At 50.9% G+C, this 12648-nt stretch overlaps 1 pseudogene; it reads left to right on the top strand.

Moving 5' to 3' along the window:
• The first annotated feature begins 968 nt into the window (after window positions 1-968).
• LOC125622512 (ribonuclease-like) lies at window positions 969-11382 on the top strand (annotated as a pseudogene).
• The last annotated feature ends 1266 nt before the right edge of the window (window positions 11383-12648 follow it).

Here is a 12648-nt window from a genome sequence, read left to right as displayed (position 1 = left end):
CGACTGAATAAAATTGCCTTTTACAGCCTTATACAATCGACTGTATAAAATCACTTCCTAAAAATCGACTTCTATAAATTCAACCTAATTTTGTAGTGTAGACATACCCTAATTAGAGCAGTTTTACTTTCAGTCAGGAATTGGTAAGGATTTAAATGGAGGGTTATTGCTAGAAAGAGAGAAGGGAGAAAGTCCCACTTTTACAGTTTCATTTTATGGCTTCTCATTAGGATCCTTTTTGATCCCGAATACAGAGCATTTAGACATTCCTTTCAAGTCAGGACTCTCCTTAAACCGCATCCTCCTTCCTTTGTTCTCCAGATAATCTTATCCCTCTACCAGACTGCTGTCCTGGTCATTGATAAGGTCCAAGTGGTTTGTTACCTTTTCACCCAAGCGGGTTGAACACCTGCCATTCGCAGTGTATTTACAACTTGCCACTATTAATTATTGCACACGACAAACAATGCTTATCGGCCTTCGCAAAACATAGCAGAAAAGAAGAGAGTCTATACAGATAAAGCCAGACAGAAGTTCTATAAGTTATGTTTTAGCATCTGTGTAAACACACTTGAGTGTCATAAAGGTGGTTTTCCAGCCAACGAGGTGCTGTCTTCCTCCCAAGTGGCTTACCCTTGAGTGGCTGCGTGGCATGGTAGAAAGCTATCACTTCAAGTGCAATGAGCCAAACTCCTTGTCAGCACTCAGCTCTAGGGGCCTTTAGGTGCCTAAGCCCCTTTGTGAATCTAGCTCCCGGAGATGGTCCATGGGAGTTGGGCACCTCATTCCCTTAGGTCTCTTGGAATAGCTCAGCCCCTCTGAATAGCAAAAGAAGACGTAGTTATTCCTCTCTCCTGACCAGGGACGTTGCATTGATGGCACAAGTTGGGAGACTCCCCCTTGGTTCTGTCTAAGGCACGTGGCTGACTTGTGCTAAACCCGTTTTGACGAGGAGAGCTCCCCGCACTATGGGCCTGAATGAACAGACAGCGGTAGTGTCTGTTCCAAGGTCTGTTTGTTTCACAATTGACGTTGCCTGTTAGGATATAGATATTCAGGCCTGTCTGTAAAGGCCTATTACTTTAAGAATTTAGGTATATGTTTAACATTTAGCTAGTTATAAAGGTATAAAAAAAAAATGACAATCACTGTCTGCCTGTGTAAGGGCCTTCTCTCACAGTGACAGTCTGAGGCCCTGTTCTTGAGGCCTTTGGCTAAGCAGCAGAGGCAGCCGTGAGCTGGGAAGCGACCGGTCACCTCCTCACATTCCAAACTAGTCACAATGAAATCAGGTGCTATTGGGCTGTTAGGAATACAATCCTGTCCTGATAATGCCTACCACCTCCAGAGAAAGATGGTTAAAGAAAACTTAGTTTGATAGCATCCTGTCTGACAAGAAATCACTTCTCAATAGTTGTGGTTGTGAAACCCTCATTTCTGTATGTTTTATCTTTATGGCCCCCACTTTTCTATTGTAAATCTGTCTGGTTCTCTAATTGTTTCTGTCTGCTGTATAATTAATTTTGCTAGGTGTAAGTTAATTAGGGTAGTGGGATATAATTGGTTAGAGAATTATGTTACAATATGTTAGGATTGGTTAGGTACATTTCAGTAAAATGATTGGTTAAGGTATAGCTGAGAATATTACTATATAAATTAGGGGCAAACAGGAAGTAAGTTGAGATTTGAAAATAAGGGAAAAAGAACTTGGATTTAAGCTTGCTGGAAGTTCACCCCAATAAACATTGAATTGTTTGCACCTTCTGACTTCAGGTGTTGTTGCTCTCTGTTCATGCGAGAAGGACCAGGGACGTGAGAGGGTGAAGGACGAAGCCCTCTAACATTACCGGCACTGGTTGCACAGCGCTGCCCATTCCGCAGTGTTAGCTGAGCCCAGGAGTCCCTCCCACCACCCCGGGCTGTATATAACCGGCAGCTACGGGAGGACGGCATCAGCGACGCTCTGCAGACAGCTCATCTATTATCCAAGGGGACAGGAGCTGAGGAAGCAAGACTTTGGCCAGGAGGAGACCACACCACAGTTAGTTCCTGAGAGGCTCTGAATCTTCATGCTGGAAAGCCCACAGGTGTAGACATGGCTCAGTTAATTGGCTGCTGGAGGGCAGGACTTCAGGTGGTGAGGGCAGGTGCAATTGGGTGTCAGAGCACTTGGGTCCTATTCCCAGCTGTGGGAGGAGGTGGGGGTCTAGCGGTTGGAATGGGGGGGCTGAAAGTCCAGGTCCCTGGGTTCTATCAGGGATGAGAAGGGAGTCCTGGGAATTAGAGCAGTGGGGCTGGGAATCAGGGTTCCTGGATTCTAACCCCAGCTCTGGGAGGAGAAGACAATAAAGTAATTGGAAAAGCAGGGGTCTGGGAGCAGAGATCATAGAATATAAGGGTTGGAAGGGACCCCAGAAGGTCATCTAGTCCAACCCCCTGCTCGAAGCAGGACCAAATCCCAGTTAAATCATCCCAGCCAGGGCTTTGTCAAGCCTGACCTTAAAAACCTCTAAGGAAGGAGATTCTACCACCTCCCTAGGTAACGCATTCCAGTGTTTCACCACCCTCTTAGTGAAAAAGTTTTTCCTAATATCCAATCTAAACCTCCCCCACTGCAACTTGAGATCATTACTCCTCGTTCTGTCATCTGCTACCATTGAGAACAGTCTAGAGCCATCCTCTTTGGAACCCCCTTTCAGGTAGTTGAAAGCAGCTATCAAATCCCCCCTCATTCTTCTCTTCTGCAGGCTAAACAATCCCAGCTCCCTCAGCCTCTCCTCATAACTCATGTGTTCCAGACCCCTAATCATTTTTGTTGCCCTTCGCTGGACTCTCTCCAATTTATCCACATCCTTCTTGAAGTGTGGGGCCCAAAACTGGACACAGTACTCCAGATGAGGCCTCACCAATGTCAAATAGAGGGGAACGATCACGTCCCTCGATCTGCTCGCTATGCCCCTACTTATACATCCCAAAATGCCATTGGCCTTCTTGGCAACAAGGGCACACTGCTGACTCATATCCAGCTTCTCGTCCACTGTCACCCCTAGGTCCTTTTCCGCAGAACTGCTGCCTAGCCATTCGGTCCCTAGTCTGTAGCTGTGCATTGGGTTCTTCCGTCCTAAGTGCAGGACCCTGCACTTATCCTTATTGAACCTCATCAGATTTCTTTTGGCCCAATCCTCCAATTTGTCTAGGTCCTTCTGTATCCTATCCCTCCCCTCCAGCGTATCTACCACTCCTCCCAGTTTAGTATCATCCGCAAATTTGCTGAGAGTGCAATCCACACCATCCTCCAGATCATTTATGAAGATATTGAACAAAACCGGCCCCAGGACCGACCCTTGGGGCACTCCACTTGATACCGGCTGCCAACTAGACATGGAACCATTGATAACTACCCGTTGAGCCCGACAATCTAGCCAGCTTTCTACCCACCTTATAGTGCATTCTTCCAGCCCATACTTCCTTAACTTGCTGACAAGAATACTGTGGGAGACCGTGTCAAAAGCTTTGCTAAAGTCAAGAAACAATACATCCACTGCTTTCCCTTCATCCACAGAACCAGTAATCTCATCATAAAAGGCGATTAGATTAGTCAGGCATGACCTTCCCTTGGTGAATCCATGCTGGCTGTTCCTGATCACTTTCCTCTCATGCAAGTGCTTCAGGATTGATTCTTTGAGGACCTGCTCCATGATTTTTCCAGGGACTGAGGTGAGGCTGACTGGCCTGTAGTTCCCAGGATCCTCCTGCTTCCCTTTTTTAAAGATTGGCACTACATTAGCCTTTTTCCAGTCATCCGGGACTTCCCCCGTTTGCCACGAGTTTTCAAAGATAATGGCCAATGGCTCTGCAATCACAGCCGCCAATTCCTTCAGCACTCTCGGATGCAACTCGTCCGGCCCCATGGACTTGTGCACGTCCAGCTTTTCTAAATAGTCCCTAACCACCTCTATCTCCACAGAGGGCTGGCCATCTCTTCCCCATTTTGCGATGCCCAGTGCAGCAGGCTGGGAGCTGACCTTGTTAGTGAAAACAGAGGCAAAAAAAGCATTGAGTACATTAGCTTTTTCCACATCCTCTGTCACTAGGTTGCCTCCCTCATTCAGTAAGGGGCCCACACTTTCCTTGGCTTTCTTCTTGTTGCCAACATACCTGAAGAAACCCTTCTTGTTACTCTTGACATCTCTGGCTAGCTGCAGCTCCAGGTGCGATTTGGCCCTCCTGATATCATTCCTACATGCCCGAGCAATATTTTTATACTCTTCCCTGGTCATATGTCCAATCTTCCACTTCTTGTAAGCCTCTTTTTTATGTTTAAGATCCGCTAGGATTTCACCATTAAGCCAAGCTGGTCGCCTGCCATATTTACTATTCTTTCGACTCATCGGGATGGTTTGTCCCTGTAACCTCAACAGGGATTCCTTGAAATACAGCCAGCTCTCCTGGACTCCTTTCCCCTTCAAGTTAGTCCCCCAGGGGATCCTGGCCATCCGTTCCCTGAGGGAGTCGAAGTCTGCTTTCCTGAAGTCCAGGGTTCGTATCCTGCTGCTTACCTTTCTTCCCTGCGTCAGGATCCTGAACTCAACCAACTCATGGTCACTGCCTCCCAGATTCCCATCCACTTTTGCTTCCCCCACTAATTCTACCCGGTTTGTGAGCAGCAGGTCAAGAAAAGCGCCCCCCCTAGTTGGCTCCTCTAGCACTTGCGCCAGGAAATTGTCCCCTACGCTTTCCAAAAACTTCCTGGATTGTCTATGCACCGCTGTATTGCTCTCCCAGCTTCTTGGGTTCTATCCCTAGGTCTAGAATAGGAGTGGGGTCCAGTAGGTTAGAGCAGCCCCTCCAAGGGGATTCTCTCTGGGGATTAGTTTTGGAGTGGAATCCATTTTAGTCAGGACTCCTGGGTCCTCTCCCCAGCTCTGGTTGAGGGGGTGAGGAATGGAGTCTAGTGGTTTGTGTGGGGCGAGGGCGCTGAGATCCAGGACACCTGGGTTCTATCTCCAACTCTAAGTGGGGAATGGGGTCTAGTGGGTTAGAGAGGTGGGGTGGGGAGGTTTTGGGACTCCTGCGTGTAGGAAAGAACTTGTCACCCAGAGATTCGAGCAGAGGGCTTGGCAGACCCCACCACGGCTCCTCTGAGAATTGGAGCAGGAATTTCCACCAGTTTAGATCTTACCTCTGAGCTGCAGAATTTCAGAAGGCAAAGCAGGTGAGAGTGGCAGGGTCAGTTCATGTGGAGAGGGAAGCTCAGAGCTCAGGCTAGCAGCTCGTTTCTTTAAAGGAGGATAAAATAAAAAGGCCGGGTTGGGAGGATCCGATTGCCACGGGGCGACATTCAGCCTCCCATGCTGTGCAAAGCTGGGCTGACCGTCCGACCAGCGCTAGCACAGCATGGGAGAGAGCATCTCCCGCCGACATAGCCATGTCCACACCGGCGCTTTTCTTGGTGAAACTTCTGTCAGCCGGGGGGGGGGGGGGGGGGCGTTTTTTCACACTGTTAACCAACAAAGTTTTGCCAACAGAAGTGCTAGTGTAACAAAGCCTAAGAATCTTACTGCTGGAGGACTGTGGCTGGGGTCTGCAAAGGGGCCTAAGGGAGTTAGGGGATCTCTTGTGGGATTAGGGCACCTAGCTCTGGAAGGCTCCATTCAAAATCCCAGCTCAGGTCCCCCGTCTGACAGACTCATAAACCTCTGGGGATCAGCTATGAGAGAGATGGGAGGACATGCTGGGAGGGGGTTACAAAGAGGTTCTGAGTAGGGGGATCTCTCTGGGGATTAGTTTTGGGGTGGGATCCATTGTCTACCCCAGGGGGAAATTTTGGACCTTGCCTTGATGCATCCCTTCCATGCCCATTTTCACAAGAAGCCCTGTAGAGCTGGGGAGTTCACACCCTGAACCAGCCTTCGTGAATTCACACCAGAACAATTTAAACATTTTAAAGCCAGGCCAGAGAATTTCACCCAGTTACCCCAGCACTGAGCCCAATCACTTGTGTCTGGCTAAAGCACCTTCCACCAAGTTGCCTAGTCTGGACTGGAAGCCACCCAGAGATGGAGAAGGTGGCGTTTGCTCCCTTTGATCGTTTGTTGCCACGATTCCTCATCCTCACAATTAAAAACTGGGGCCTTGTTTCTAAGTTCAATTTGTCTGGCTTCAACTTCCAGCCCTTCGTTCTTTTTCTGCCGTTCTCTGCTACATTAAACAGACATAGAGTGCCTGGTGTTTCCTCCCCGTGAAGGTCCTTGTATACTCTCATCAACCACAATCTTAAAGTATTTAGACTGCAGGTGTGTAACATTAGGAGATTGCAAAGTGCCCTGATACCATGGGGATGGACGAGACATTAGACGGCTAACCTGATGCTGGAACGAAGAGAGATCACAAGAGTCTTGGATGTCGTATGATTTCAGACATTTAGGCAGCTTTCTCATCAGACAGCAAAAGCGCAGAATGAGACCCAGTGACTGGCAGTTGAACCTGGACTGATTCAGACTAGAAATAAAGTGGAAATTATTGAGTGAGGGAAATTAACTGTGGGGATCACTGAGCTCGGGACTGGGTGCCCTCCCCATCACTGGCATCTCCAAAGGGACATAGCTGTCTTTCTAAAAGATGTGCTCCAGTTCAAACAGAGCTAGGAACTAGATGCAGAAAATGCTGGATCAGTTTGTCTGGCCTGCGATATGCAGGAGTTCCCACAAGACGATCATCAGGGTCCTGTCCAGCTTAAAATCAACAAAAAGTCATCTAACATAAAATGCTTCACCATAAAACAGACATCAATCAGTTGGAGTCACTCATACGCCTCACCCTCTGCTGCCCCAGCGCCCATGTATATAGGGCCCGACCAAACTCACAGCCGTGAAAAGCGCATTGCAGACCCAGCGGCGTATTAAGGCCGACAAATTTGCAGAGGCGGCAAATTTGTAAGAGCAGCCAGAGGCACCAACTTCCCCCGGCACCGCTGGGTGGTCACGCCCCCCGGTCCCACCCCAACTTCACCCCTTCCCTGCCTCCATTCCCCGCCCCCATTCCAACCCCTTCCCCAAAGTCCCCACCCCAACACCACCCCCCTATTGGTCCCCTTCCCCAAATCCCCGCCCCGGCCCCACCTCCTCCCCTGAGCAGGCCGCGTTCCCCGCTCTTCCCCGTCCCTCCCGGCTGTGCGAAGCTGTTTGGGGCACAAGTGCTGGCAGGGAGCGGGGAGAAGCAGGACCCGGAGGCGCACTCAGGGGAGGAGGCAGAGGCGGAGCGGAGGTGAGCTGGGTTGGGCAGCTGCTGGGGTGGGGTGGCAATTGTTTCAGGGCCTAGGGGTGGCAAAATCATTAACCTGCCATTGCGCAGACCATGAAAACTGGTTATTGTCGTTCACAAAACTGCCACCCTCACTTCTGCCCTGCTGCTGGCCGTGGCGCTGCCTTCAGACACAGGCAGCTGGAGAGTGGGAGCTGCTGCCCGGCAGCCTAGCTCTAAAGGCAGCGCCCTCGCCAGCAGCACCGCAGGCGTCAGTGTGACAATATTTCAAAATGCCTAAAACAGCCTTGCAAGCGCCCCACAACTCCCCTGTGGGTTGGCACCCCCACGGTTACAACACTGCAAAACCTCACATTTAAATTTCTGAGACCGTGGAATTTACCATTTTAAAAATCCTATGACCGTGAAATTAACCAAAATGGACCATGAATTTTGTACGGTCCTAATTATTCAGTAAAGCCGACCCCTCCGCACCTATCAGCCTCTGCTGCCCCTAGTGCCCATTATACAGTATAGCCGCCCCTTCCCCACCCCCACCCTCTGCTGCCCCTAGTGCCCATGATACAGTATAGCCGCCCCTTCCCCGCCCCCACCCTCTGCTGTCCCTCGTGCCCATTATACAGTATAGCCGCCCCTTCCCACCCCCACCCTCTGCTGCCCCTAGTGCCCATTATACAGTATAGAGTATAAAATATCCAAGGGACATGGAAACTGAGTCTTAATATCTTTTTTCCTGTTTCCCCTCTGTAACAGGAGGATAAGGACCCTTTAGAATCATAGAATCATAGAATCATAGAATATAAGGGTTGGAAGGGACCCCAGAAGGTCATCTAGTCCAACCCCCTGCTCGAAGCAGGACCAATTCCCAGTTAAATCATCCCAGCCAGGGCTTTGTCAAGCCTGACCTTAAAAACCTCTAAGGAAGGAGATTCTACCACCTCCCTAGGTAACGCATTCCAGTGTTTCACCACCCTCTTAGTGAAAAAGTTTTTCCTAATATCCAATCTAAACCTCCCCCACTGCAACTTGAGACCATTACTCCTCGTTCTGTCATCTGCTACCATTGAGAACAGTCTAGAGCCATCCTCTTTGGAACCCCCTTTCAGGTAGTTGAAAGCAGCTATCAAATCCCCCCTCATTCTTCTCTTCCGCAGGCTAAACAATCCCAGCTCCCTCAGCCTCTCCTCATAACTCATGTGTTCCAGACCCCTAATCATTTTTGTTGCCCTTCGCTGGACTCTCTCCAATTTATCCACATCCTTCTTGAAGTGTGGGGCCCAAAACTGGACACAGTACTCCAGATGAGGCCTCACCAATGTCAAATAGAGGGGAACGATCACGTCCCTCGATCTGCTCGCTATGCCCCTACTTATACATCCCAAAATGCCATTGGCCTTCTTGGCAACAAGGGCACACTGCTGACTCATATCCAGCTTCTCGTCCACTGTCACCCCTAGGTCCTTTTCCGCAGAACTGCTGCCTAGCCATTCGGCCCCTAGTCTGTAGCTGTGCATTGGGTTCTTCCGTCCTAAGTGCAGGACCCTGCACTTATCCTTATTGAACCTCATCAGATTTCTTTTGGCCCAATCCTCCAATTTGTCTAGGTCCTTCTGTATCCTATCCCTCCCCTCCAGCGTATCTACCACTCCTCCCAGTTTAGTATCATCCGCAAATTTGCTGAGAGTGCAATCCACACCATCCTCCAGATCATTTATGAAGATATTGAACAAAACCGGCCCCAGGACCGACCCTTGGGGCACTCCACTTGATACCGGCTGCCAACTAGACATGGAACCATTGATAACTACCCGTTGAGCCCGACAATCTAGCCAGCTTTCTACCCACCTTATAGTGCATTCTTCCAGCCCATACTTCCTTAACTTGCTGACAAGAATACTGTGGGAGACCGTGTCAAAAGCTTTGCTAAAGTCAAGAAACAATACATCCACTGCTTTCCCTTCATCCACAGAACCAGTAATCTCATCATAAAAGGCGATTAGATTAGTCAGGCATGACCTTCCCTTGGTGAATCCATGCTGGCTGTTCCTGATCACTTTCCTCTCATGCAAGTGCTTCAGGATTGATTCTTTGAGGACCTGCTCCATGATTTTTCCAGGGACTGAGGTGAGGCTGACTGGCCTGTAGTTCCCAGGATCCTCCTTCTTCCCTTTTTTAAAGATTGGCACTACATTAGCCTTTTTCCAGTCATCCGGGACTTCCCCCGTTTGCCACGAGTTTTCAAAGATAATGGCCAATGGCTCTGCAATCACAGCCGCCAATTCCTTCAGCACTCTCGGATGCAACTCGTCCGGCCCCATGGACTTGTGCACGTCCAGCTTTTCTAAATAGTCCCTAACCACCTCTATCTCCACAGAGGGCTGGCCATCTCTTCCCCATTTTGCGATGCCCAGTGCAGCAGTCTGGGAGCTGACCTTGTTAGTGAAAACAGAGGCAAAAAAAGCATTGAGTACATTAGCTTTTTCCACATCCTCTGTCACTAGGTTGCCTCCCTCATTCAGTAAGGGGCCCACACTTTCCTTGGCTTTCTTCTTGTTGCCAACATACCTGAAGAAACCCTTCTTGTTACTCTTGACATCTCTGGCAAGCTGCAGCTCCAGGTGCGATTTGGCCCTCCTGATATCATTCCTACATGCCCGAGCAATATTTTTATACTCTTCCCCGGTCATATGTCCAATCTTCCACTTCTTGTAAGCCTCTTTTTTATGTTTAAGATCCGCTAGGATTTCACCATTAAGCCAAGCTGGTCGCCTGCCATATTTACTATTCTTTCGACTCATCGGGATGGTTTGTCCCTGTAACCTCAACAGGGATTCCTTGAAATACAGCCAGCTCTCCTGGACTCCTTTCCCCTTCAAGTTAGTCCCCCAGGGGATCCTGGCCATCCGTTCCCTGAGGGAGTCGAAGTCTGCTTTCCTGAAGTCCAGGGTTCGTATCCTGCTGCTTACCTTTCTTCCCTGCGTCAGGATCCTGAACTCAACCAACTCATGGTCAACAGGGATTCCTTGAAATACAGCCAGCTCTCCTGGACTCCTTTTCCCTTCAAGTTAGTCCCCCAGGGGATCCTGGCCATCTGTTCCCTGAGGGAGTTGAAGTCTGCTTTCCTGAAGTCCAGGGTTCGTATCCTGCTGCTTACCTTTCTTCCCTGCGTCAGGATCCTGAACTCAACCAACTCATGGTCACTGCCTCCCAGATTCCCATCCACTTTTGCTTCCCCCACTAATTCTACCCGGTTTGTGAGCAGCAGGTCAAGAAAAGCGCCCCCCCTAGTTGGCTCCTCTAGCACTTGCGCCAGGAAATTGTCCCCTACGCTTTCCAAAAACTTCCTGGATTGTCTATGTCTTCCTTTCCCTATTTGCTTTGCCTACTGAGACTGTAAGAGTTTCTCTGTGGTCTGTGCAGCACCCGACACAATTGGGGGCCTGATCTCAGTTGGGGTCTGGGCAGCGCCTGGCACAACGGGGGCCCTGATCTCAGTAGGGGTGTGTGCAGTCCTGATCACACTGTGGGTAATTAGGCTTTAGATGTTGAATGGGCTCGCAGGGGGCGGGGTTCAGGCTCAGGAGGTTCCATGGAGGAGGCAGATCCCCACCCCGTGCTCTCCCCATCCATCTCCCCCGCACTCCGCACTGTAGGTCAATCCAGTGACAGACACGGCCATGGCTCTGAGGGGCCCCGCCCCATACTCCTGCTACTCCTTGTCCTGCTGGCCACCAGATGGGCCCAGCTCAGTGAAGGGACCAGCTACTTTGATTTTGTGGACTGGCACCAGGACAACCCCAAGATCTTTGCCTTCGACAATCGGCACTACTGCGACATAACGATGAAGCGACGAGGCTTGACCTGCCGTTCCTGTGACCCCACCAACACCTTTATCCACGCCCCTCCCAGCCAGCTCCAGGACATCTGCAGCCAACGGGGACCCACGTCTCCGCAAACCTGTACGACAGCAAGGCGTCCTTCAACATCACCACATGCCGGGTACTGTACGGCTCTGTACTGGAGGACTGTAAATACAGGGCTGCAATTGGCAACACCAAGATCCACGTGGCCTGCCTCTGGTGGCTGCCCGTACACTTAGAGCTGACGTACCTGTCGTGAGCAGGGAGCAGAGGATCCCCCTTCTGCCCCCCACCCCCTTTCACTCCTGGGCAGCTCTCTGCCACTGGGGGCTCCCTGTCCCCGCACCTGCTCCTCCTGGGCAGCGCCCACCATGAGTCTCCACAGGGACATTCAGTGCCTCCCCTCATCCCACAGGCCGGCAGCTTGAGGCCTGCGGGGGAATTTCCCACACTAGGTGCCCAGTTCCCATCCACATGAGTGAAAATCCGGGCACCCAGCCCCCCCCCCCCCCCAATCTGGCACTGAGACCCTCAGGGTGAGCCCAGTGCCCATCTCGCTGGATGCCCATTATACAGTACAGCTGACCCTCCCACCCTGCATCCATGGGGTATTGGGGGCAGGGTATGGGGAGGAGATTGTCCCAGGTGGGGCCCTAGAAGCGCTCACTGAGTTTTGTTTCCTTGCTGTTTCGTGCAATAAAAAACTTTCCTGTCAATGCAGAACGAGCCGGTGTGTTTGGGGGGCTGGGGGCAGAGTCACTGTGCATCTGGAGATCTCAAACCCTTGGGCTATTTGGGGAACGTGGCTAAGTTTTTAAAGGGATCAGGAAGGGGCTTAGAGAAATGTCCCATTGCTATGCCGTGACCATGATCAAACCCCAGGTCAAGTGGCCTGGCTTCCCCAGGGGATTGGGGATTGCAGTCTGAGACCTTGCCTTTTTATGGGATGCCAGCTCCAGTCCAGATACAGGTGGGGCAATTCACTGGCTGAACAGGGTGGGGAATGCAGTACAGGGCCGTTCCCCAGAAGGAAGCAGCAGGTCCCATGGGCTGCAGGCCCCAGCGTGGCCCCAGGTAGGGCTGGTAGTGGCCGCTGGGGAATGGGGCACAGGAAACGTTTATTTCCAGAGCACTAGAGGCAAAGCTGGCCCAGCTTGGCAGGGTCTGGCTGGGTCTGGGTGTGTGTCAGGGAGCAAAGAGTTTTCATCTGTGGTTTGCCAGTGAATAGCTCATTTGCTTGCAGCCACAGTTTCCGTGGAGCTGGAAGGGCCCCCATGCCTCATGGCCACCTATGAGGCTCTGTCCCAGAGGGGTTTGCAGCATGGAAACAGAGCTGGCCTCTCCTACCAGTGGCCCCTTCACCCACTGCTCTGCAGCTCCCACAAACAGCAGAGCACATACAGCCACCATCAGCACCGCAGTGCCCCTTTGTAGCACTCGGCCTCCATCCCAGGCCCCTCTAAGCCCTTTACACAGACCAAGCCAGGATCTTCACCCCGATTCCACAGGTGTGGGAAACTGAGGC

The sequence above is a fragment of the Caretta caretta genome, chromosome 13 (genome assembly GCF_965140235.1).
Source record: "Caretta caretta isolate rCarCar2 chromosome 13, rCarCar1.hap1, whole genome shotgun sequence".
Lineage (NCBI taxonomy): Eukaryota > Metazoa > Chordata > Testudines > Cheloniidae > Caretta > Caretta caretta.
Note: the sequence above shows the minus strand (reverse complement) of the source record. Positions and strands in the feature narration are given on the sequence as shown.